General features: G+C 41.8%; 1 protein-coding gene across 20 annotated transcripts in view; it reads left to right on the plus strand.

The window, feature by feature from the left end:
- LOC121548972 (protein 4.1) overlaps positions 1-25,253 on the plus strand; it is an 89,355-nt gene that overhangs the window by 6,632 nt on the left and 57,470 nt on the right. Inside the window, exon 1 of one of the 20 annotated variants that reach the window (XM_041860685.2) lies at positions 23,941-24,186. The exons of the other annotated variants lie outside the window; for them this stretch is intronic. The gene's annotated coding sequence lies outside the window, so the exon portion shown is untranslated. Of the gene's footprint in view, positions 1-23,940; positions 24,187-25,253 lie in introns of those variants that run through there. 20 annotated transcript variants of the gene reach the window in all.

The following is a 25,253-nucleotide window of genomic DNA, read 5'->3' on the forward strand; positions in this document are numbered from 1 at the left end:
CTGATTTTGTCCCCTGTAGCTCAGTTGGTAGAGCATAGCGCTTGCAACGCCAGGGTTGTGGGTTCGTTTCCCACGGGGGGCCAGTATGAAAATGTATGCACTCACTAACTGTAAGTCGCTCTGGATAAGAGCGTCTGCTAAATGACTAAACTGTTTAGTGGATCTGGTAGCAACAAGTCAGTGTGTGTATAACTCGTTTTTGTTTCGTTTTTTGGGTTGGATCAATAAATAAAAACTTGTCATTTTGTGCTAGTTAGCCAACTAACTAGCTAGCAATTATGGCGCGCTGCTGCGGCGGATGTTTACGGGGAACCTCTTGGTTGCGCATGCATATAGAACGTGTTATTGTTTTGACAGCTGAAAAGGTCTATAGCGGTAGCCCCCACACACCCTCCCTTAACCTAAACCATAATCCCAGACTTTTCTGTCAATTCCTTCAGTAAAGAAATGGCTTTAGTGGTATTAAAGGAATGGTTCACCCATTTTTTATGTTTGTTTTTGTGCATCTCTAAGTGATGTTCTATCGAGTCCCTGGATCATTTCATGTTTTCATGTGTATCTGAGTTATTGGTGTCCAAGCAGGCAGAAGTCCGGCCGGTACGACGTAGCACTGTGATAACTTCCAGTGTAGTGAGAGTAACTTTAACCTCTACGGGATCGGTGTCCCGTATACGGGACGGTTGAGCTAACGTGCGCTAATGTGATTAGCATGACTGTTGAAAGTAACAGCAAACTTTTCAGGACATAGACCTGCCTTATATGGGCAGAAAGCATAAAGTATTGTTAATCTAACTGCACTGTCCAATTTACAGTAGCTATTACAGTGAAAAAATACCATGCTATTGTTTGAGGAGAGTGCACAACAACAAACTTATCACGGCAACTGGTTTGATACGTTCACCTCTGAAGGTAAATAATGTACTTACATTCAGTAATCTTGCTCTGATTTGTCATCATAAGGGTCCCAGAGATAAAATGTAGCATAGTTTTGTTAAAATCCATTTTTATATTCAAATGTAGGAACTGGGTTCAACAGTTTGAACCCCTGCTGTCTGCTTCACTGGATCAATCTGAAACTTTGCACACACTGCTGCCTTCTAGTGGCCAAAATCTATATTGCGCCTAAACTGTAATATTATAGTGTGGCATTTCTCTTGCATTTCAAAGATGATGGAACAAAAAAATAAATAGAAAACGCATGTTTTTTTTTTTTAGTTTGTATTATCTTTTACCAGATCTAATGTGTTATATTCTCCTACATTAATTTCACATTTCCACAAACTTCCAAGTGTTTCCTTTCAAATGGTATCAAGAATATGCATATCCTTGCTTCAGGTCCTGAGCTACAGGCAGTTAGATTTGGGTATGTCATTTTAGGCGAAAATTGATTGGTCCGATCCTTAAGAGGCTAATAGGAATACGAACTTTAGATCGCGAAAACGTCTCATACATGTCAGATTTCAATACTGGTCGATGTCATAACTCGAGAGGATGTCTTTTCTCGATTGAAATTGTCCAGCAGCAGTTGGTCACCAACGCTATGGATAACATGAAAACAGCCTAACCATCTCTTCTAGGGCAAGTAAAATGGTTAGTGAGGTGTTCTGTCATTTTGTGTCTGGCAGTAGCTAGCAAGCTAGCCAACGTTAGCTTGGGTGCTTGACTGCAGTTGTAAGGTCAGAACGCTCAGATCAACTGTACTCCTCGGCCAGAGCGTCCAGTGTGTGCTGGATGCCAAAATGAAACATTTGTAAACAAAAAATATTCTCAGTGTTATTTAACACCGTGAATGAGTGGTTTTGGGTGGATTTTTCTTTTAAGAGAAAAGCAGAGTAATGCTTTGAGTTTTAAAGGTCCTGAAAAGTGAAAATCAAGTTTTTCATCAAATTGGTACATTGATAAAAGTTTGATCGTAAAGTGTCAAACACTTGGGTTCAGGAGTCAGGCATTACCAAGGATTTACTTCTGGCATTATGGAACGTCACATAAAGCCGGACATTTAACATTTACATTTTTGTCATTTAGCAGACGCTCTTATCCAGAGCGACTTACGGTTAGTAATGCATCAATGGTAGCGTCTTAACTAATTTAACACATTAAACTTTGTCGTAGCTAGCTACAAATGCATTTCTAGTTTGTTTTAATTTACATTGATACATACATCGAGCTAGCTAATATGAAGTTTGCTAGCTGGTGATATTTAATTCAATGGCTATACAGTATGTAAAGTTAGCTAGCTACCTAACATTACGTTAGCAGCTCATTTGAGTTAGCCTGCACACAAACTTACTGTAGCAAGCTAGCTAGCTACCTACCTAGCTAATAATCCTTTTTTATCATTGTAAAAATATATTTACTTTCTTGAATAGATTTTCCCCCTGCCTCCATTTGCTGGGTCCTTAGACATCCTTAGATGTTTTCGGGGGTTGTAAAACTTTGCCCGTTTACAGGAGGAGAATGTTGAAGGGTGGTCTATAATGCCAGCAGGCATTAGGCCTAAACATCTTTTAGAATAAGTTAATAATATACATTTGAGGTATATATCATAAAAGATGCATTACTAAGTCATGCTTCATTACTCATCAATAGTTCCACTTGCAAGTTCACTTGTTGGAGAGGATGAAAGTGAAAACAGTGCCTTATTGTGGCTTGTCAGACGTCCTAATGAGACATTTGGGGGGTTGCTTATCTCCTAATTATAGACAGTGGCTAGCATGACCGTTCATGGAACAGTGAGTTATTGTGTGAAGCTGCTTGATGGTGCCCTGTCACAGAGTTCAGTAGATTTGCTCGTTACTTGAGTTTTGGCAACTTGGTAAACTAATATCCAAAATGTTCTGCATTAGCCTATTGGTAGCAGGATAATACATTTACTATAAGGCAATGTTCCTTTTGCACGTAGTTCAAGAGCTATGGTACTCCTATTGATGTTAAACCTTTCGATGGGAAATTATGGTGCAACCTATCCTGGGGTTTGTTCCTGGGGCTTTTGGGCCATGCCTGATGAAAAATGTAGGGGTAGAACTTCTCAAGCAGGCTATCTGGTGCTGTGCTTGCTGAGCACTGCATTGCTATTAAATAACCCTGGCCTATTATTTTGCAGCCTTGAGATTGCTTTCTTGGACAACTGTCTGAGCATATGCAGCACTACGTTTGTGGTTCATGGAAAGTTGAACTGGAATCATGCAGTAAGGATTTTGCTTAGACTTTGGTTTGGGGTTAGTCCATGGCTCATGTTCCATTAGCTTTAGGGGTTGAGGAGACTGAAGGCAAAATATCTGGTTGAGAAACATCTCTGGAGTATAGGAGGGTGAGCAGGAAAAGCTGCAGCATAGGGTACTCATTAGCCTACTTCAGGCAACGGCTCATGTTATCTCTTTTAGAGTTGCAACAAAATAGTATGTCAGGTGGCACGTGTCCCCTTTCCTTGATTCAGTGCCTAAGGATGCCTAGGAACTTGTTTCTTCTTATCTGAGGTGTACCTTAGCATGAATTACATTTTTACATCGTGTGTAGTCCTCTTAACTGACCTTTTTAGAGTCCTGTGTTCCCGACATCCTGCCATGGCCACTGTTTTTCCACAGGGATTGTCACAATGGTTTAGGCTCCTATGGAATGGCGCAACAATTAAATATTACAAGCCTCTGGAACAACAACTCTGATTCTCAGACAGTTTCATATCAAGCATTTTTCAAAGATGACCTTTACAATCTGACACAAGGCTTTTGATTCAGTTGCCTTCAAAGCTCTACACAATCCTCCCAACCAAACTTGTTTGCAACAAGCTTCATTCATTGGTAGAGCTAAACAAAAGTCAACCATGACTTGCTCAAGTAGTAAGCCACCATGTCTCTATAAACAGTGTATTTGGAAAGTATTCAGACCCCTTGACTTTTTCAACATTTTACGTTACAGCCTTATTCTAAAATGAATTCAATTACTTTTTCCCCTCATCCAGCTGAAGCTGTAGACTTATCTCCCTCACTAACTTTAAGCATCAGTTGTCAGAGCAGCTTACCGATCACTGTACCTGTACACAGCCCATCTGAAATTAGCCCACCCAACTACCTCATCCCCATATTGTTATTTATTTTGCTAATTTGCACCCCAGTATCTCTTTTGCACATCTATCATTCCAATGTTAATACTAATTGTAATTATTTTGCACTATAGCCTATTTATTGCCTTACCTCCATAACTTGCTACATTTGCACACACTGTATATATATTTTCTGTTGTATTTTTGACTTTATGTTTTGTTTTACCCCATATGAAACTGTTGTTTTTATCGCACTGCTTTGCTTTATCTTGGCCAGGTCGCAGTTGTAAATGAGAACTTGTTCTCAACTGGCTTACCTGGTTAAATAAAGGTGAAATAAAAAATCTACACACTACCCCATAATGACTAATTAATGACTAATTTTGCACAAAAAAAAAAAGTATTCAGACCCTTTGCAATGACACTCGAAATTGAGCTCAGGTGCATCCGGTTTCCATTTATCATCCTTGAGATGTTTCTACAACTTGATTGGAGTCCACCTGTGGTACATTAAATTGATTGGACATGATTTGGAAAGGCACACACCGGTCTATATAAGGTCCCACAGTTGACAGTCCATGTCAGAGCAAAAACCAAGCCATGAGGTCGAAGGAATTGTCCGTAGAGCTCCAAGACAAGATTGGGTCGAGGCACAGATCTGTGGAAGGGTATCAAAAAAAATTATGCAGCATTGAAGGTCCCCAAGAACACAGTGGCCTCCATCATTTTTAAATGGAAGAAGTTTGGAATCACCAAGAATCTTCCTAGAGCTGGCCGCCCGGCCAAACAGAGAAATCGGGGGAGAAGGGCCTTGTTCAGGGAGGTGACCAAGAACCTGATGGTCACTCTGACAGAGCTCCAGAGTTCCTCTGTGGAGATGGGAGAACCTTCCAGAAGGACAACCATCTCTGCAGCACTCCATCAATCAGGCCTTTATGGTAGAGTGGCCAGATGGAAGCCACTCCTCAGTAAAAGGCATATGACAGCCCACTTGGAGTTTGCCAAAAAGCACCTAAAGACTCTCAGACCATGAGAAACAAGATTCTCTGATCTGATGAAACCAAGCTTGATCTATTTGGCCTGAATGCCAAGCATCCCGTCTGGAGGAAACCTGGCACCATTCTTACGGTGACGCATGGTGGGTTTTTCAGCGGCAGGGACTGGGAGACTAGTTAGGATCGAAGGAAAGATGAACGGAGCAAGGTACAGAGATCCTTGATGAAAACCTGCTCAGGACCTCAGACTGGGGCGAAGGCTCACCTTCCAACAGGACAACGACCCTAAGCACACAGCCAAGACAACGCAGGAGTGGCTTCGGGACAAGTCTCAATGTCCTTGAACCGGATTGAACATCTCTGGAGAGATCTGAAAATAGCTGTGCAGCGACGTTTCCCATGCAACCTGACAGAGCTTGAAAGGATCTGCAGAGAACAATGGGAAGAACTCCCCAAATACAGGTGTGCCAAGCTTGTAGTGTCATACACAAGACGACTCAAGACTGTAATCGCTGCCAAAGGTGCTTCAACAAAGTACTGAGTAAAGGGTCTGAATAATTTTGTAAATGTGATATTTCTGTTTATTTTTAATACATTTGCAAAAATGTCTAAACCCGTTTTTGCTTTTTCATTATGCGGTATTGTGTGTAGATTAAGAGGGGAAAAAACAATGTAATTCATTTTAGAATAAGGCTGTAACATAACAAAATGTGGAAAAAGTCAAGGGGTCTGAATGCTTTCCGATTGCACTGTACCTTATCTCAGAAGCAGCACTATCAGCACTTTGAATGGCACAAGAAATACAAATGTATCATTACTGAGGAAAAGGGGAGTCTGCCATCTCCCAGCAAGTGTCCTGCTTTGAAGTGGATAGGAGGAAGAAGATGCAGCTTTTGATTGCCGATAGATAGGCCTAGTGCACTATTCTTACTCAGTCTGCCTGGTGGCCGACCTGCCTATACTGTGCCCCTCCCCTCTCTCTCTGTCCTTCGGTAGCTTGCTATGAAAGAGTGTTTGTGTTCTCGGAAGTATGGCAACTAATCAGTCTCCTCCATTCCAAACATACTGAATCTTGACTCGAATCCTAGCGGAATCAAATCTTGACACTCAGAAATGGGAGTTGACTCCGGGAGTAAACGTGGAGAGTCGACTCAATTATTTTGGAGTCGACTCTCCACCACTACGTCATCATCGTTAACAGTTGGAAAAATTACAGAGAAAGGCAAGCGACAGCAGTATGGGAATACTTTGAGAAGTTACACTGAACAAAAATATAAACTCAACATGCAACAATTTCTAAGATTTTAGTGAGTTAGTTCATATAAGGAAATCAGTCGATTTGAAATAAATAAATTAGTCCCTAATCTATGGATTTCACATGACTGGGAATACAGATATGCATCTATTGGTCACCGATACCTTAAAAAAAAAATAATAAAGGGCAGTGGATCAGAACTAGTCAGTATCAAGTGTGACCACCATTTTCCCTCATGCAGCGAGACACATCTCCTTTGCATAGAGTTGATCAGGCTGTTGATTGTGGCCTGCAGAATGTTGTCCCACTCCTCCAATGGCTGTGCCAAGTTGCTTGATATTGGCGGGAACTGGAACGTGCTGTCTTAAACGTTGATCCAGAGCATCCCGTGCATTATCATGCTGAAACATGAGGTGATGGCGGAGGATGAATGGCACGACAATGTGCCTCAGGGTCTCGTCACGGTATCTCTGTGCATTCAAACTGCCATCGATAACATGCAATTGTGTTCGTTGTCTGCCCATACCATAACCCCATTGTCACCATAGGGCACTCTGTTCACAACGCTGACATCAGCAAACCGCTTGCCCACACGACGCCATACACCATCTGCCCGGTACAGTTGAAACCGGGATTCATCCGTGAAGAGCACTTCTCCAGCGTGCCAGTGGCCATCGAAGGTGAGAATTTGCCCACTGAAGGCTGTTACGACTCCGTACTGCAGTCAGGTCAAGACCCTGGTGAGGACGACGAGCACGCAGATGAGCTTCCCTGAGACGGTTTCTGACAGTTTGTGCAAAATTTATTCGGTTGTGCAAATACAGTTTAATCAGCTGGCTGGTCTCAGACGATCCCGCAGGTGAAGAAGCCGGATGTGGAGGTCCTGGGCTGGCGTGGTTACACGTGGTCCGCAGTTGTGAGGCCGGTTGGACGTACTGCCAAATTCTCAAAAACAACGTTGGAGGCAGCTTATAGTAGATAAATGAAAATTAAATGATCTGGCAACAGCTCTGGGGGACATTCCTGCAGTCAGCATGCCAATTGCATGCTCCCTCAACTTGAGACCTCTGGCATTGTGTTGTGTGACAACAAGACATTTTAGAATGGCCTTTTATTGTCCCCAGCACAAGGTGCACCTGTGTAATGATCATGCTGTTTAATCAGCTTCTCAATATGCCACACCTTTCAGGTGGGTGGATTATCTTGGCAAAAGACAAATGCTCACTAACCGGGATATAAACAAATTTGTTCCAAAAATGAGACAAGCTTTTTGTGCGTATGTAACATTTCTGGGATCTTTTATTTAAGGTCATGAAACCACCACTAAATGTAGCGTTTATATTAATGTTCAATGTAAATGAGAAGGAACTGCATACTTTGCGAGCTGGAATTGAGGTACAGTAATGGTAGTACAGGTGCAATGCTTAACCATCTGAAAGGGACGCACCGTGAGACCCAAACAGTTGCTGGCAACAGCGCAGTGCATTGTGAATTCATGTGAAATTGTATGACATTTTCTTATAGTTTTAATGGAAAACCATTTGAAAAATGGCAGTTTTAAACGTTTAGGAAAAATTGACAATTTGTCACATCCCTAAACAGAAGCTTTCATTTCGGATAGTTTTTCCAATTGTTTTGGGGTTAATTTCTTATACACTATTGCTTTCAACAGAAAAGTCCCTGAGTATCTTTCAATGTTCTGTCTAGAAGCACAAGGAGCTGTTTGATGTACTACATAGAATGGTGATATATTTGCTGTAGGTTTCAAAGATGGGTAAACATATGTAATATATTAGTTTAGTGAAATGCAGCTTAATTACACAACTAGTGAAGTCAGAGGCATGTGTGTTCTTCACCCCCTGTACTCTTCTGAAGCCCTCTGTACATACGCTAGAGGCAATGTTCCCTCAACATTTTTTCATCACTGAACAGATTTCAGGTCTGCTGAGCGCAAATTGAACTTTGAAAATTCTGTGCAACGTCATGCGCTTGTTTACTGTGAACATGGAGGCTGTACCTGTTTTTAAGTTAGTTTTAACAGTGGTCAAGTAGGCTACTGCGGCTATTTGATCATAATGTAGGCCTACCAAATAAAATGCATAATTATTCCCATACCATTTATTACAGAGAATTAGACAAATTATGCTACCCTCTGCCTTTTGGCTACTTGTTCAAGCCTGTCTCAAAATACAACACTGCCTCTTTTTAAGACAAAAAAAGCTCTTTACCTGACTATTTCCAAAGATGTCTAGAAATGCACATGTTTTGTGCTCATGTAGGAAGCAATCACGCCCCCATTGCTGACTACAAATTATCTATAACTGGTTTAATAACTCACTAACTGGCAAAGGATATGAACAAATGTGCACACGTCACTACATGTAGCTCTCGCTTTGATCTCGAAGCAAACACATCTACTCACGACCGCTCATGCAGTAAAAAAATGTCCAGTTCAAAGTGAATGACAGATCCATATATGGCAATGGTCTATTTGCATATAGGCCTACTGCTGCTCTGATTGGTTATGGCGCACCGGTTGAATGGGCCTGAGTCGTGCCTGTCAATGCAATAGAATCCTACTCCGATACGTTCTGCCTACAACAAAATCTCTTGCATAGTTAGTTTTGTTTCGGGATGTTGCATTGAAAGTGGCTAATATTGCGTTGATTCAATCACAATTCCCACAGTAAAGGGAAATGTTGATAGTGTTAACTAAAGGGGAAAACTCTAGAAAGTTGAGTGAAGTTCAATCTCGTGCTTCTGCACGGTAGTCCTGAGGAGCTGGGTACATGGATCTCTCTTTGCTTGCCCCAGCCTACATATCAGTGTGTCCTGCAGGATGGCGGAGCAATGATAAAACCCCAAGCTGTATAAACAATGTAGGCAGTGCAGCTCCTCATTTCTGGTTACTGGGCAGCAGCACTGGAAAATCAAGAATGCCCTGTCGCTTCCCACTTTTCCATCAGGAAAATGTTTTGCGCTACTTATTTCCGCCTCTGTAGGGTGATGCCAGTGATCACCTCAAAGCCTTTGTCCTTCCGAGGGTCCTCTCTGGCTGCCTGAAAAGTGCCTGTCCCCACCGTGGAATACTAATTGGAGTCGTGTTCACAGCCCCTTGTTGTTTCTTCTAACACTACAAACTGAGGGATCCTCAAGGTCTATAATCCACTATTAGGAGATCGCTTTAGTAAACTGAGGAGGCTATACCCCCTAATCATCTCTTTTGGACAGCTCTCGTTCTCAGCCGCAGCTAAAGAGAAATAGAAGGAAGTGCTTGACTGCTCTCATTACCCAAGGGATTGAGCTGAATTGATTGTTCTAAGGAGCTTGATTAAGCTGCTAAAGGATTTTTGTTTGTGTAGTTTGGAGATGTGAGCTTGCATGTCAAAAGATAAAGCTTTGATTTTCCTTCACAAGGTAAACACAGCTTGGGCTTCCCATAAGCCATTGTTGGCGCTGTTTTGAGCTGATCAAATAATCAAAGTAAATCACACAGTAATGGAGGAGGTTCTTTGCATAGTTCTTGTTTTCATACCCTTTTAGTGAGACAAAAAGGCCCTTGTTCATGCTAGAGAGGGAGAGATAAAGGGAAGAGGGATGGGTATTAGCAGAGGAGACAGAGGAAATGGTCTGAATAGGAAGGATGTAGTGTGACCACGTCAGACTTCCTCTTACCCTGGGCCTGCTCTGCGGGTGCAAAGGTCACAGGGCTGTTTGGGGCCGCTTGTAGGAGGCGCAGACGGTTCCTTCTCTTTAAAATAAACATGGAGTTGGCCTGGCAGAACAGGCTGCTGCACTTCTGCTGTTCTCTCCACTCTCACATGCAGTCACACACTTTATCTAACAAGTCTTACGAGTGCTGTGTCTTGCCAAAAATCAGGGAGGTTCCCCAAGGACACCTGGTGATGAGCTAAGTGTATATTAAAACAGGTCATGGGAAAATGTTCTGATAGGTGATTTACTGTCATCAGAGCCAAGAACAAGTCTTAACACTTGATTTAATTGATGCATATCATTACTGTAGTAGGCTGACAAACTAGAAGAGAAGAAAAAGCTAGCCTAGAAAATATTATGTGGGGGGGAAAAAAGAAGAAAATAACAAACATTTTTAAAGGTGACCACCAGAGGGCAATGGCACCCCTATTTCGACATCATTCCGCCCTAGAGCGGAAATGCTTGTTTAGGTTCCACTCCGAAGAATGATGCAGGCTACTTATACATATTTCACGAATTGGTGGTGGGAAAGAAAGTCCTGGTGATTTCCACATGGAGTGGAGAACAGACCGCGTAGCTAGCTAGCATGCTAACCTTAGCATCCATCTTGCAAACCTTATCTAGCTAGCTAATATCTGTTGTGGCTGGTTTCTTTTAGCTACGCCATATTCCGAAGATTGGCCAGCTGGCTAGGCTGGTTCTGGACCTGGGTTTGTTATAAGCATAATAGGGAAAACTTTGCTACAGATGGAAACCAGTATATTTGACTTCACCATCTATTGTTATCTCCAAAGTTTTGGCATCTTCCATGAGAGACATGCATTTTTCTACATCGTAATGGACACTGTGCAACCTTTTGGTAGGCAGGCTGCTGGCAGGCTTCGGCTGCGGTACAGCAAAGCCAAGTCAGCCTGTGCTCATGGTTCTCACAGGGGAGGTTTAATGGTAGGCTACATGACTTTTGGGAGGTGGCGGTGCACCTCAATATTAGGAAGGTGTTCTTAATGTTTGTACTGTGTGTGTGTATATAGAGATGTATTACACACAGTGTACAAAACATTAGGAACACCTTCCTAATATTGAGTAGCATCCCCTTTTGCCCTCAGTACAACCTCAATTCGTCGTAAGCGTTCCACAGGGATGCTGGCCCATGTTGACGCCAATGCTTCCCACAGTTGTCTCTGTGTGCGTGTAGAGATTTTTTGTTATACAGACTACCCCAAAAAAGTAAGTGAACATTGACAAATTATCCAATGGATAATGTACATAAAAAAATGTATTAAAAAAAACACCTGGAGGTGCAAAAAGCACCCCCTATTTTAATTTGCTCCATGGCTCAGGTGGCCAAGTATAGGCCATGGCAAAAAGCTGTTTTGCTCAGTCGTGACTTGCGAAGAGGAAGATCTTTGCAGGTTTTTTTGATTTATAAGCAATGTTATGCTGGTGGGTGGTAACATTCAAATAAAACCCATTCCTGAATATAAACAGACTGAAAAGTATTAGCACGTCCTATCATCGGGGAAACACGGCATTGCCACAGAAAAAATTCCCACTTCGGACTTCCCACTTCAAGCCCAAATGTATCATACTTTGACTAAAATGATACCTTAATGACTTTAATCGTTGTGCAACATCATCGGTCAGTTGTGGGCATCGTCTTTCAGTTGAAAAAAAAGTGCCTTGTGGGCCTGTAATATTGTCACAAAGATTGTGCTCATGAATAAACAGTTTAGATACCATTCAAAACGGATGCAAGAAAATTCCTTTGTTCTTAAACTAAACTTGAACCCTCATTCAAGGGTTTTTCTTTATTTGTACTATTTTCTACATTGTAGAATAATAGTGAAGACATCAAAACTACGAAATAACACATGGGATCATGTAGTAACCAAAAAAGTGTTAAACAAATCAAAATATATTTTTTTATATTTGAGATTCTTCAAATAGCCACTCTTTGCAAGAGTGTGCAAAGCTGTCATCAAGGCAAAGGGTGGCTACTTTGAAGAATCTCAAATATAAAATATATTCTGATTTGTTTAACACTTTTTTTGGTTACTACATGATTCCATATGTGTTATTTCATAGTTTTGATGTCTTCACTATTATTCTACAATGTAGAAAATAGTAAAACAAATGAAGAAAAACCCTTGAATGAGTAGGTGTGTCCAAACTTTTGATTGGGACTGTATACCTCAATTATTATTTATATTTTTTGTTTTCTCTAAATAAGCTTTGTTGTACAATTTTTAAAGGTAAAATACACTGCCTTTTTAAACAGTCAGCAATAATTATACCTAGGCTGAATATAGGCTTTCCACAACCATAAGACTTGATAATAATTTAATCAAAATAGTTGTACCTGCTTTTTTTGCAATTATCACTGATCTGTTTTTGTTACATATTTAACCAGAATGCACATTCACTAATATTGTAGCAGGCATTATAGAAAACTTACACCGGTCTCATAAACAATCTCTCAAGCACAAGCCCACATGCTAGTGAGTAGCCAGCTAATATTTATATTTTAAGTTTAGCCAACTTGGATCTAGGTATAATTTCACAAGCTCTGAATTCAGCTAACAAGGCAAAACAGTTGAATTGTGATGAACACAACCTTATGTCCGTCTCCAACTGTTTGAACAGCGTGCTTGAAATCAAGTGGCCTACCTTATTTCTCAGAATTAGAACGAGTTGCCAATTCCTTTATATAATTGTTTTATGCTTATTGCACATTTATAAAACAGACTAAACAGCTAGTATAACAATCTTTATTTGACTAAAATGCTGCTAGCGATACATGGTACCGTAATGCGCGTGCAACAAACTGAGCGTTCATTTTCCAGCACAAATGTTCATTGGTACATCCGTTTTAGTAGTGTCTGCTCTGCTCGAAATTTGAGGAGTTGAAACATAAACGGGGTTAACTTCTCCTCTATTACAGTAAAATAATGTCTCCATGTGTTTCGGTGTCCATATTACCGATTCTGTTGGACCAAACCTCAAATGCAAATAGCGAGTTGAAACCGTTTGTCAGAGAGGAAGAAGTTATCTCAACTTTGTGAATGGTAGGGGGAGGGGCTTGGGAGAAAGAGGCGACGTGAGAGGTTTCACTCTCGCCAAAATAAGCCCAATGTGTTTCTATGCGCTTAGGTTCAAAATAAGCTTGTCACCTGCCTTTCCGCCTTTGGGACAACAACTCCCATTGTTAGGGCGGAGACATGACCATCTCGTCATTATATGTAGATCTCTGGTGTAAATGGGAAGATGCACAGAAGGAGCGAACGAGACGAGGCCAAAAATACAACATAAGAACAAGCAGACATAAACGCTCATAAAAATGAAAAATACAAAAAACCTTGATTCTGTGATACAGGCATTTGAAAAATCATGCATTCAAATTAATCAAACGAATTCAGTATATCGCCCTTCCCTACCTGCAATGTATTTCCATGGGAACCTCCATGCACCTGTGCTGAGATAGGCCCTGCATGTGGAACCACGTGACCCCTTGGGAGCACCCGTCTCCGCACCTCACTGTACTAATGGGAGCTGAATAAGGGAATTTAGAGCGGGACAATGGGCAGTTATGACTTATTGTTGTATCAGATTTGGAACACTTAGCCATTCAGAGCGAATAAAGGGGTAAGGGGTGGTCTTCTAGGGAGCAGTCAGGCTCTTACTGTTTAAACACAGCACACTGGAGCTCTCTCCACATGAATGTCCCTCCATTATGACACAATTTTGACCTGTCAGTGGCAGGGAAGGGATATGGATGACATCTTTGGTTCCCCTTCAGCCATAAATGCATAGATATGGGACATGAACTTGGACGCTTGCCCTCGGCCAAATTATACAATAGGGATGTGTTTTGTATGTTAATTTATGTAAAACCTGTGTACCTACTTCAGTTATTCACTGTGCAGGTCATTGCTCATACTCTGGTGGATGAAAACAACCCTCTCATTCAGGTTTTAGTTTGTTTATAATTAGGTTGGTGTCGTAGATAGCCAATGAATCATTTCGTCACACGGCTGGCTTGCAGTGCAACACAAATCAGGGTTTAAATACTGTGTTTGTGTAATCCTCGATTTAATGTGAAAGGGGTGAATTTGAATATTGAGTATTTTGATACCCAAAAAATATTCTGTCTCGCTGAGTGCGACAGATGGATGGCACTGTGGACACAAGGATTAGGCCATGGTTTGTTTTTCTTAGGTGATCATTAACACAACATGTTTTTACTCAAAAGATGACCCCTTAAATACCATACACCAACCACTTGTTGGGAAAATAGCCTCAGCACATATGGTAAAGGCTATGCCCCAGGGCTATGTTCTAATCTATAGAAAAACAAATACATTTTGTAATTGTTTCAACATGAGTCTGTTCTCCCTTGAGGCTGTAAGTAAGAGCTTCTCTATTAGGGTTGAGTCCGCATTCATTAGATTAGAGATTAGATCCACCCTAGTTTATCCCGGCTACATCATCATGCCGCTCTCTTTGGTTCGGAGAGCTGACATTTTAGGGGTCCAGCCCAGAGTTGGCTCCTCCAGTCCGTTGTTGGTGGGTGGGAGTTCTCTGTGGAACGCGGTCAGTGCTCTAGAACCCAGATGTGTTCCCTCAGGAGGTCCACTCCAGGGCTGGCCCCATGCCCTCCTGTGAATATGACATCACCAGTCCTTCAGTCAGACCCCAGACTGTAATCCATAACATCTCCCCCAGACTCAACAGCTGTCTGGATTTAAACGGTTGTTATTTGGGTTTTGATTCATCTGTACGATATTGCCCCTATAGTGTAGGATACCTCGCCCTTACAACCAGCTATGTTTATGTTTTTGTGTCATCTATACTAGAGGAATGTATCAAGGCAAGCTGTTATCTGACTGGAATGCTAAATCTTTTGGCAGCAAGGGTTTACAAAATGTTTGGAAATTTGATAGGCTCATTTATATTTAATAAAACCATATTACACTTAAGTTTTCCTGCAGAAACTGCATATCTTCTCAGATTCTTCATTTCATGTGCCTTCATATGACAGCAAGGTTGTGACAGTGTTCCCTTTCTTTTAGATGAGATCCCACAAAAAAAGTAATCATTCAAGTTTAGCACATCATGAAGGGCTTAATAGCCTCTATTTTTCTGGACTGGGGTTGGTGCTCTGGGGTGCTGGAGTCCCTGCAGTGGGAGCATCTATGTCTGAGTTTAGTCAGATACTTAGCCACAGGGACACAGATGCTCCACGGGGCATAGGGGAAACCCAGAGGACAGGAAGTGTGCTAATATCAACCTGCTATCACTGTGGGGCTGTGTCTTCTACATTGTGATATTGGGATTGGAGTCCTTCCTTTCCTGGATCAGATGCAGCTGCAACAGGTGAACAGCCTCCAAGAGGAGGGAACCATTAACAAAAGCGGTCCTGTCATCCACACTGTATTGCTGGATTTACAGTATGTACTGCAACGTGACACTGGGGTTAAGTGATATGCCCTGATTCTGGATCTCGGCACCTCGCCACAGCGAAACAGCCGTGCTGCAGCCAAGAGCTTATTATTATCTCTGGGAAGAAGAAAGTCTGAGGAAGAAAGGAAAAATCGTACTCACGCAATGCTATATTTCAAGTTATAAACTGGGTGGTTCGAGCCCTGAATGCTGATTTGTCTGAAAGCCGTGTTATTTCAGACCGTATACCATGTGTATGACAAAAAAAACAATGTTTTATTCTTCTAATTACGTTATAATAGCAATAATGCACCTTTGAGGTTTGTGGTATATGGCCAATATACCACGGCCAAGAACAGCCCTTAGCCGTGGTATATTGGCCATATACCTCGGGCCTTATTGCTTAATTGTATTAGTCGTATGTACAGGATAAGCGTGGTATACACTGTCCAACTAAATGCTTACTAGCAGGTTCCTTCTTGACAATGCAACAACAATAAGCAATAATAAAATATAAGAATATGAACAAAGTAAATGGCTCAGTAGAATAGAATAAACATTTTAGCATTAGTCCAATATTTACACATGTATCAGAGAAAGGGGGGATTGGGGGGGCAAGTGTTTAAATTGTGCAGTATTAGCAATAAGAGTCTGCTAGCAGCAATTGTGGGGTGTGTGGGTGTAGCGTGTGGATGTGTGCATGTCTGTGGATGTGTGCGTGAATGAGTACAATTTTATTTAGCATGTGTCTACATGTTTGAGTTTCTGCTTTACCCCCTTGGCTCGTTGTGTGATCATGTCATGGAATAGGCTCTATCCCATGTGTACTTACTACTGTCTATTTGACCTTTCTCTCTGATGGAATGTGTAGATGGGACTAACATTAGCCCTAACCATCTGACTGGGGGTACACCGATTATCCCACCCTCAACAGAACTGCTTTCCCTTGCAAATCATAGAAAAACATTGCAGACACGGGACGCCACATTTGATGCACATCATTATTGCAGTTAACTGCCTCATTCTCTGGTGTCCCGTGTCTGCAATGTTGGTAAAGAAGCATGGTTGGCTGCCACTGTGTGTGTGGCTGGAGATGAACTGAATGCAGTTTAGATCAGGCGGCTGATGGGAATGACAGGAGTTAGTCTAGGGGCCTACATCTTCCATTTAAAGACACTGGCCATGTCCGAATACGTATGCAAAAGAAAAAAGGTTTAGTAGTGTAGGCTAGGCTACCTGTTGAATTATTGAATATATGGATCGAGCCTTAGCAGTCATTCTGATCTCGTTCCCAATGATCAGTGCTTTAGTTTGTTGTTGTCCAGGGGTTCTGAATTTGCTATGCACCTGACTGTCCACATTATTTTTCTGTGCAATAGCCTTTTGATATGAACATTTGAAAAGAGTGTGTGTACTAGCCTATTTGATTTAATTTATATGTTACAGCACTTTGTTTTCACTAATAGATATTTTGAAATGGAACCGAATTATCTGTTTGTCTTCAGTCCCTTTTTTAAAAAGGAGAGGTGGGCTATATGGTGTACTAAGGTATAGGTCAAATGTAATCCAGTCTTCCTATGACCAGCCCGAGTAGGCCTGGAACTCCATTCCTGTTCTGTTCAGTTTAGAGAAATGTATCAAATTGGAAATGAGCTATTATCAGGCTGGTTAATGCGATGCATATCCGTTGAATCCTACTCAGCCAATCAGGAGCCGCTATTGCGTTGCGACCGTGGGATACTGCATACTTTTTACTAAACAGTACATGATCAATAGTATGCGACGATGAGTAAATGGTATGCAGTTTAGGTATGTGGCACGCTAGTATGGGTATTCGAACATAGCCACTATCTAAACCAGTGAGTCTCATTGATTCTCAGTAAAAAGCTAATTCTAGGACTCCTATCTCGATGTCATCTTTCCCTTCAAACCACCATACATACCCTACTGCTAAGTCTTTCAGGGGTCAACTGGGCCCTGTAAATGAGAGCCACCCAGAAAGGCTGTTGTAGTGTATAGAGCGACAGGTAGCCTAGAGGTTAAGGGCCAGTAACCGAAAGGTCTCTGGTTTGAATCACTGTCTGTGCCCTTGAGCAAGGCACTTAACCCTATATGCTCCTGTAAGTCGCTCTGGATAAGAGTGTCTGCTAAATGATTAAAATGTCAAATGTAATGTGAGGGAGGCAGTTATGGCTGGGCTGTTGGACTAAGTGTGGGACACAGTAGCCCAGCAGCTGACCGTGATTGATCCCTGTATTGTTGTGCATACACAGGCTGCAGGTCATTGTAGAGGAGGCAACATTGGTCTCACAGTTGCTGCCGCAGGGATGGCGACTATGGGAGGAATTCATGGACCACAAAGGAGATTACTATGCAAACAAGGGGAATTGAGGTTGCGTTAGGCCTAGGTGGCTCCGTACACATATACAAGATTTTTCACATGGGGTAAAGCTACTAGGTCTTGATAAAGTAAATTCTTGAGTGAAGATCATTTGAGTTTTACTGGCATTGACCAACAAATTAGATCTGCCTAAATGTCCAAGTAAAATTGTTCCAGCATCTCATAACATGATTCTCCTTTAATATCAAAAACACGTTAATTAGAGCAATTTGTTCCACACCACTGAGTCTGAGGTTCTGCACTCTTAACCTCTCCCCATGCTGTGGAGTTTGTCTGAACTCTAGAGGACACTGATTCAAACAGGCTTTTCTCTTGCCATTGAGACCCTTGCTGCTTGTGACCTTCTTTGTTACTGCCGAGGTAAGTGTGAGCTGCATGCACAACTGGGAACTTCCTGTTGCTATAGCAACTCTGCTAAATCCCAGATGGGGCACAAAGTTTGGTTTAGACTTGTTCCTCAGGAAAACCAATTTAGCCCACTTGAGAGTGGCGCCTATAGCTCCCACCCTATTACTTAAGTAAGGCATCCCAACATTGAGACTGTGCTTTGTGTGTGTTTGTATAAGTCAGTGCCTTATGTGCGAGACACAGACTGAAACTCATACATTGGTCTGTTGTCTCTGGCAGGTTTGGTTTATTGAAATGTAAGTACATTGAATCACACTGCGGGGTCTGTTTTGTTATTCTACCTGATGGTACTAGTCTTGGAGTTTTCAAAGAGCAGGAATATCCTGTCTCAAATGTAATCACGTCCTACATCACTGACAAGCCACGGTTATTTTGACTCGTGGAGTGAATGATAATATACACTGAACAAGAAATATAAACACAACATGTAAAGTGGTGGTCCCATGTTTCATGAGCTGAAATAAAAGATTCCAGAAATGTTCCATACGCTCAAAAAGCTTATTTCTCTCAAATGTGCACAAATTTGTTTACATCCCTTTTAGTGGGCATTTCTCCTTTGCCAATATATTCCATCCACCTGACAGGTGTGGCATATCAAGAAGCTGATTAAACAGCATGATTATTACACAGGTGCACCTTGTGCTGGGGGACAATAAAAGGCCACTCTAAAATGTGTAGTTTTGTCACACAACACAATGCCACAGATGTCTCAAGTTGAGGGAGCGTGCAATTGGCATGCTGACTGCAGGAATGTCCGCCAGAGCTGTTGGCAAAGAATTGAATGTTCATTTGTCTACCATAAGCTGATTCAAACATCGTTTTAGAAAATACCGGGCAGATGGCAGACAGCGTATGGCGTCGTGTGGGCGAGCGGTTTGCTGATGTTAACGTTGTTAACAGAGTGCCCCATGGTGTTGGTGGGGTTATGGTATGGGCAGGCATAAGCTACAGACAACAAACACAATTTAGCATTTTATCAATGGAAATGTCAATGCACAGAGATACCGTGACAAGATCCTGAGGCACATTGTCGTGTCGTTCATCCGCCGCCATCACCTCATGTTTCAGCATGATAATGCATGGCCCAATGTCGCAAGGATCTGTACAAAATTCCTGGAAGCTGAAAAGGTCCCAGTTCTTCCATGACCTGCATACTCAACAGACATGTCACCCATTGAGGATGTTTGGGATGCTCTGGATCGAAGTGTACGACAGCGTGTTCCAGTTCCCGCCAATATCCAGCAACTTCGTAAAGCCATTGAAGAGGAATGGGACAACTCTATGCGAAGGAGATGTCTCGCTGCTTGAGGCAAATGGTGGTCACATCAGATACTTACTGGTTTTCTGATCCACGCCCCTACCTTTTTTTTTTTTACGTATCTGTGACTAACAGATGTATATCTGTATTCCCAGTCATGTGAAATCCATAGATTAAAATTGCATTCAATTGACTGATTTTCTGTAACTCAGTAAAATCTTAGAAATTGTTGCATGTTGCGTTTTATATTTTTGTTCAGTATAAAAGCATGCGTGTTATGCCTTGCGGCTGTTTGATGGAAATAAGATAGGCTTGTGCTCTGGGCACTGCTCTACATAGTGGTAAAAAATGTATGCTTCAGTTTCAACACTTGTGGCTTTTTGCTCTCCCCCTTATCCATTTAACAGCAGAACTCATTGTCATTTTACCTCAAAGGAATTCGTACTTGGTGTGTTTCGATACAGTTGCCAAGGGCTTCAGAGGAAAGAGAACTAACATTTTGTGCCATGAGACCCGGGCAATTAACCCCATTGTCTGTGGTCTTTTCATCCTTTGGGGGCTGTGTAGCTCAGTTGGTAGAGCATGGCGCTTGCAACGCCAGGGTTGTGGGTTCGTTTCCCACGGGGGGCCAGTATGAAAATGTATGCACTCACTAACTGTAAGTCGCTCTGGATAAGATCGTCTGCTAAATGACTAAAATGTAAATGTAAAATGTGTCTGGACATTGCTCTGTTTTAATCCTGCTGTGACCCTCCCACTGATGTGTCTGTGCTCGCCCGACATACACCCTGTTATCCATCCCGCCTCCTCCCCTTAAGCACGACACGCAGCTTTGATCTCTCTCTTGGGGCACGCATCCCTTCATAATGCACACTTTAGGGATACCCTCCCTAAAAATGCCCCTGCATCATTTGGTAATGGGCATGAGTACTCGAACAGACGTTAAGAAATCTTAAACCCCTGAGTCAATACATGTTAGAATCACCTTTTGGCAGCGTCTCTAAGAGCTTTACACACCTGGATTATACAATATTTGCACATTTATTCTTTAAAAAATGATTTAAGTTCTGTCAAATTGGTTGTTGATCATTGCTAGACAGCCATTTTCAAGTCTTGCCATAGATTTTAAAGCCGATTTAAGTCAAACTGTAACTAGGCACTCGGGTACATTCAATGTCGTCTTGGTAAGCAACTCCAGTGTATATTTGGCCTTGTTTTTTAAGTTATTGTCCTACTGAAAGGTGAATTTGTCTCCCAGTTTCTGTTGGAAAGCAGACTGAACCAGGTTTTCCTCTAGGATTGTGCCTGTGCTTAGCTCTAGGGCTGGGCAGTATACCGTATTTTACGATATGCCAGTATTTATGCATGGACCGGTTTGGGTTATTACTTTACCTTCTATAACGGTATTTGAATATTTGGTTTGTTAAATGTGATAAGCTGTGTGTAACGTCCATTTTTATAGTTTACTTCGCTACTTGAGTCATCTCTCTCTCTCTCGCCATGCTGCATGGCTTTCCACACAAACCTAACCCCACCCCGTCACTCAAGGAGCACATGTGTTCCTCCTTGACCACGAGACACTTGCTGTTCAGTCTCTGCATGGTCAGTGCAGAACATGCACCAGTTGATGACAACGATGCTGTTTTCACTTTGCTTCTTAATATAAATCCACTAGCGTTCTACAATTACACTATTAGTTTGTTTCTTACATCTGCAAACAGCTCGTTTGTCTTTTCTTAGTAAGTTGGGCCTAAATCTTGTTAGCCGCTAATGCTAATCGCTAGCTAATAAATGTACTAAGTCAGAGCAAACGTAACTAGCCTGATAATACCAGTGATTGTGTAGACCTACATCTGCATGTTTGTGCAACAGTGTCTTCTAAATCAAAGGAATAGGCGAAGCAAGAATGTTAGCTACATGAAATAGCCAAGAGAGAACATTTCAATGTAGCCAAAGATTATAGGGTCCCCTAGGAAACACTTGTCAACACTTGGTTCCTACCCTGTCACAATAACACCTCACTGGCATTTTCATTTGTTGTCATGTCAAACACGGTATTCGAAGTGCCCACCATTATATTCTAACTATAGAATTAGAATATGTATGCACTCACTAACTGTAAGTCACTCTGGATAAGAGCGTCTGCTAAATGACTAAAATGTAAAATGTAAATGTAATAATCATATTTCCATGATTCCAACAGTTCACCCAAATGTTCTGCTCTAAATCACAAGTCAAATGGCAATTGCAACATTTGATAAAAAATAATGCCTAAATTGTTTGCCCATATTGTGCAGCCCTACATGGCAGTATGGAAATGCCCTCAAATGAGTGAAGAAATTGATGAAAATGCAGACAGTTATTTTTGGTTGAATTGAACAGTATAAAACAATCAATGGAGAAAGACTCATTGAAATCACTTAGAATTTATGTGTTGCAAACCTTGGGTCATGCACCACTCATAAAGCAAATTTAGAACTTTTATTATTGAAAATAAATTAAATACCGTCATACCATCAAATGTATTAAAAAATACTATGATATTTTGGCCATATCGCCCAGCCCTACTTAGGTCTATTCAGTTTATTTTTATCCTATAAAAAAATGTCCCTTGTCCTTGCCGACAAGCGCACCCATAACATAATGCCCCGTGTAGCTCAGTTGGTAGAGCATGGCGCTTGCAACGCCAGGGTTGTGGGTTCGATTCCCACGGGGGGCCAGTATGAAAAATGTATGCACTCACTTAGCTGTAAGTCGCTCTGGATAAGAGCGTCTGCTAAATGACTAAAATGTAATAATGCAGCCACCACCATGCTTGAAAATATGAAGTGGTACTCAGTGATATGTTGGGGGCAAATCCAACACAACATAACACTTTGTATTCAGGACATAAAGTTAATTTCTTTGCCACATTTTTTGCAGTTTTACTTTAGTGCCTTATTGCAAACAGGATGCATGTTTTGGAATATTTGTATTTTGTGTTAGGCTTCCTTTTCACCTTGTCATTTAAGTTAATATTGTGGAGAAACTACAATGTTGTTGATCCATCCTCAGTTTTCTCCTATCACAGTTATTAAACTCTAACTGTGTTAAAGTCAGCATTGGCCTCATGGTGAAATCCCTGAGCGGTTTCCTTTCTCTCCGGCTACTGAGTTAGGAAGAACGCATGTCTCTTTGTAGTGACTGGGTGTATTGATGCACCATCCAAAGTGTATGCCTAATTAATAACTTCACCATGCTCAAAGGGATATTCAATGTCTTCATGTTTTGTTTTTTTACCCATCTACCAATGGGTGCCCATCTTTGCGAGGCTTTGGAAAACCTCCCTGGTCTTTGTGGTTGACTTTGTTTGAAATTCACTGCTCGACTGAGGGACCTTACAGATAGTTGTATGTGTGGGGTACAGTGATGAGGTAGTCATTCAAAAATCATGTTATACACTACACTATTATTGCACACAGTCCATGCAACTTGTTAAGCTTTTGTTTTTTGCCATAACAAAGGGGTTGAATACGTATTGATCAAGACATTTCAGCTTTAAATTGTTTATTAATTTCTAAAAATGTCTAAAAACATAATACCACTTTGACATTATGGGGTATTGTGTGTAGGCCAGTGACAAATCTCAATTTAATCCATTAAATTTCAGGCTGGAACACATATGGAAAAAGTCAAGGGGTGTGAATACTCTCTGAAGGCACTGTATATATGGGTCAATTTAGCAATTAGGATTGGTTATCTGTAATGGTTATGATAAATTAGGCATTGTTGCGCACTGTTGGCATATAGATAAATGCGCACATTTTTTTCTAGTGCAACTTGTGTTCTAAAAATTGCTTCTCAAATGCCTTTCCCTAGCATCATTTTCTGTTGTACCCTACTACGGTGCACTACTATTTGACACCAGGCTGCTAAGACCCTCTATCGTGTGTACTGTAGATCCATCTGTTTCACTGTACATTGACATTACTTAAGCCCTTCCATCTGTCACCCAATGTGTGAAATTAGCACTAATACTTGGCCAAAATGTAATTTAGGGGCAAGCCCGCTAACACCATTAGAATAACTGAGTTAGAACAGCATGTTGATGCTTGTAAGTCACTAAGTGCTGAGAATAGTACCTCTTGTCTACACTCTGGAATGGTGTGTAAAACTTTATTTTGAGGACATTCTCCTCAGAGCTCTTTAAACTCCAGTCATTTAGGCTAGATGGGAGCCAACCCGCAGTGGGTCTGCGTATGAATGCTTGTGTGTGGTTAGCTAGCTGCTGCAGCCCCAAGCTGGTGTCCTCCAAGGAGAGAGGAGAGGACTGGCATGCCAGTGAAAGGCGGCAGGGCCAGGGAAAGGAAAAGGATGGAGTGAGAGAGGAGTGGTTAGCCTTGGTCTCTGAACGCAAGTGTCCATTAACAATCCATCTCTTGGCACATACAGAGCCGGGGTGGGGTCTGCCTCCTTCGCTCACTCTATCCCTCCCCCATTCTCTCACTCTCTCTCAGCAGAGTTTGGCTTCCTCTCTCGCCCTCATTCTTCTCTCTGTCTATGCCTGTCCCCCTGAGTTTGGTGCGGTAATGACAGCAGTGTATAGAGCAGGAGGAGGCTGATCAGCTGGAATAGAGCACAGGAAGGTGACAGGAAAGGACAGAGTCCGAGTCGGCCGTCAGAGGGGGAGAGATCACGGTAAGGTGCTGCTCAGTGCTCACACCCACACCCAGCTCCGCACCACAGCAGTGCACTGGGTTACTGTACTGTACTGAGGCTACTTTTCTGAGGCTGACACGGCTGGCTAATAGTCAATGCAGTTCATCTGCCGTTCGCTTTGATAGAATGTGAGGTCAGCTGTTTTGAGTTTAGCGCGGACGCAAAGAGTGTTCAGAGTTCAGCCGTTCCTGGATCTCATGGGTCATAAGATTGAGTAGATATGGTAATAAACATAATATTTTGGTTTGGAATTTTAAAAAATACTGGCAAATTGACTTTGCCTAGTCATTTTCCAGCTGTCATTCAATTAACCAGTGATTTGATAACACTAATCAGTGAGGGGCGTTGTCCTGGTTGTTGTTGCAGTGACATCCTTGTTTCGCCAAGCATATCATTGTGTGACCCGGTGTGTTATTATGAGACGTGACTTCATTATGCATGTGTGCACTGTTGGTGACCGTGTATATGTGCAATCAAGATTCCACATGTGGAGCAGTAAGTATTGTCACAAAGCCAGAAGATATAAGGGCTTGATAAAGAGTTGCAACACTGTACTTCAACAAAACAGCTAACCTGTGTCTAAAGATAAAAAAGAATGGCAGCTCTGACACTAATGTATTCTCCTGCCACTGTCTGGGGGATGTTTTTATTGTAGGGTGGGGGGGTTTACGGGGGAAATGAAAGCCTGCCTGTCGCCGATCCTTTTGAAGCTGCAGCATTCCCAGTACGGTATGCCTCGGTGGGGAGCAGAACCTAAGCAAAACAATCCCCAGCCCAGCACCACAGTACAGGAGCGCTCTTGGCTACAGGCTTTTTACTCTCTCTCCCTCGCTCCCTCTCGCTCTTTTAATTTAAGAGGCTTTATTGGCATGGGAAACATATGTTTACATTGCCAAAGCAAGTGAAATAAATAATAAACAAATGTGAAATCAAAAATGTATATTAAACATTACACTCACAAAAGTTTCAAAAGAATAAAGACATTTAAAATGTCATTCACTCCCTCCCCATTAAGAAGAGACACTATCAGTACAATTACTACTCTA

Source organism: Coregonus clupeaformis, chromosome 33, assembly GCF_020615455.1.
Source record: "Coregonus clupeaformis isolate EN_2021a chromosome 33, ASM2061545v1, whole genome shotgun sequence".
NCBI lineage: Eukaryota > Metazoa > Chordata > Actinopteri > Salmoniformes > Salmonidae > Coregonus > Coregonus clupeaformis.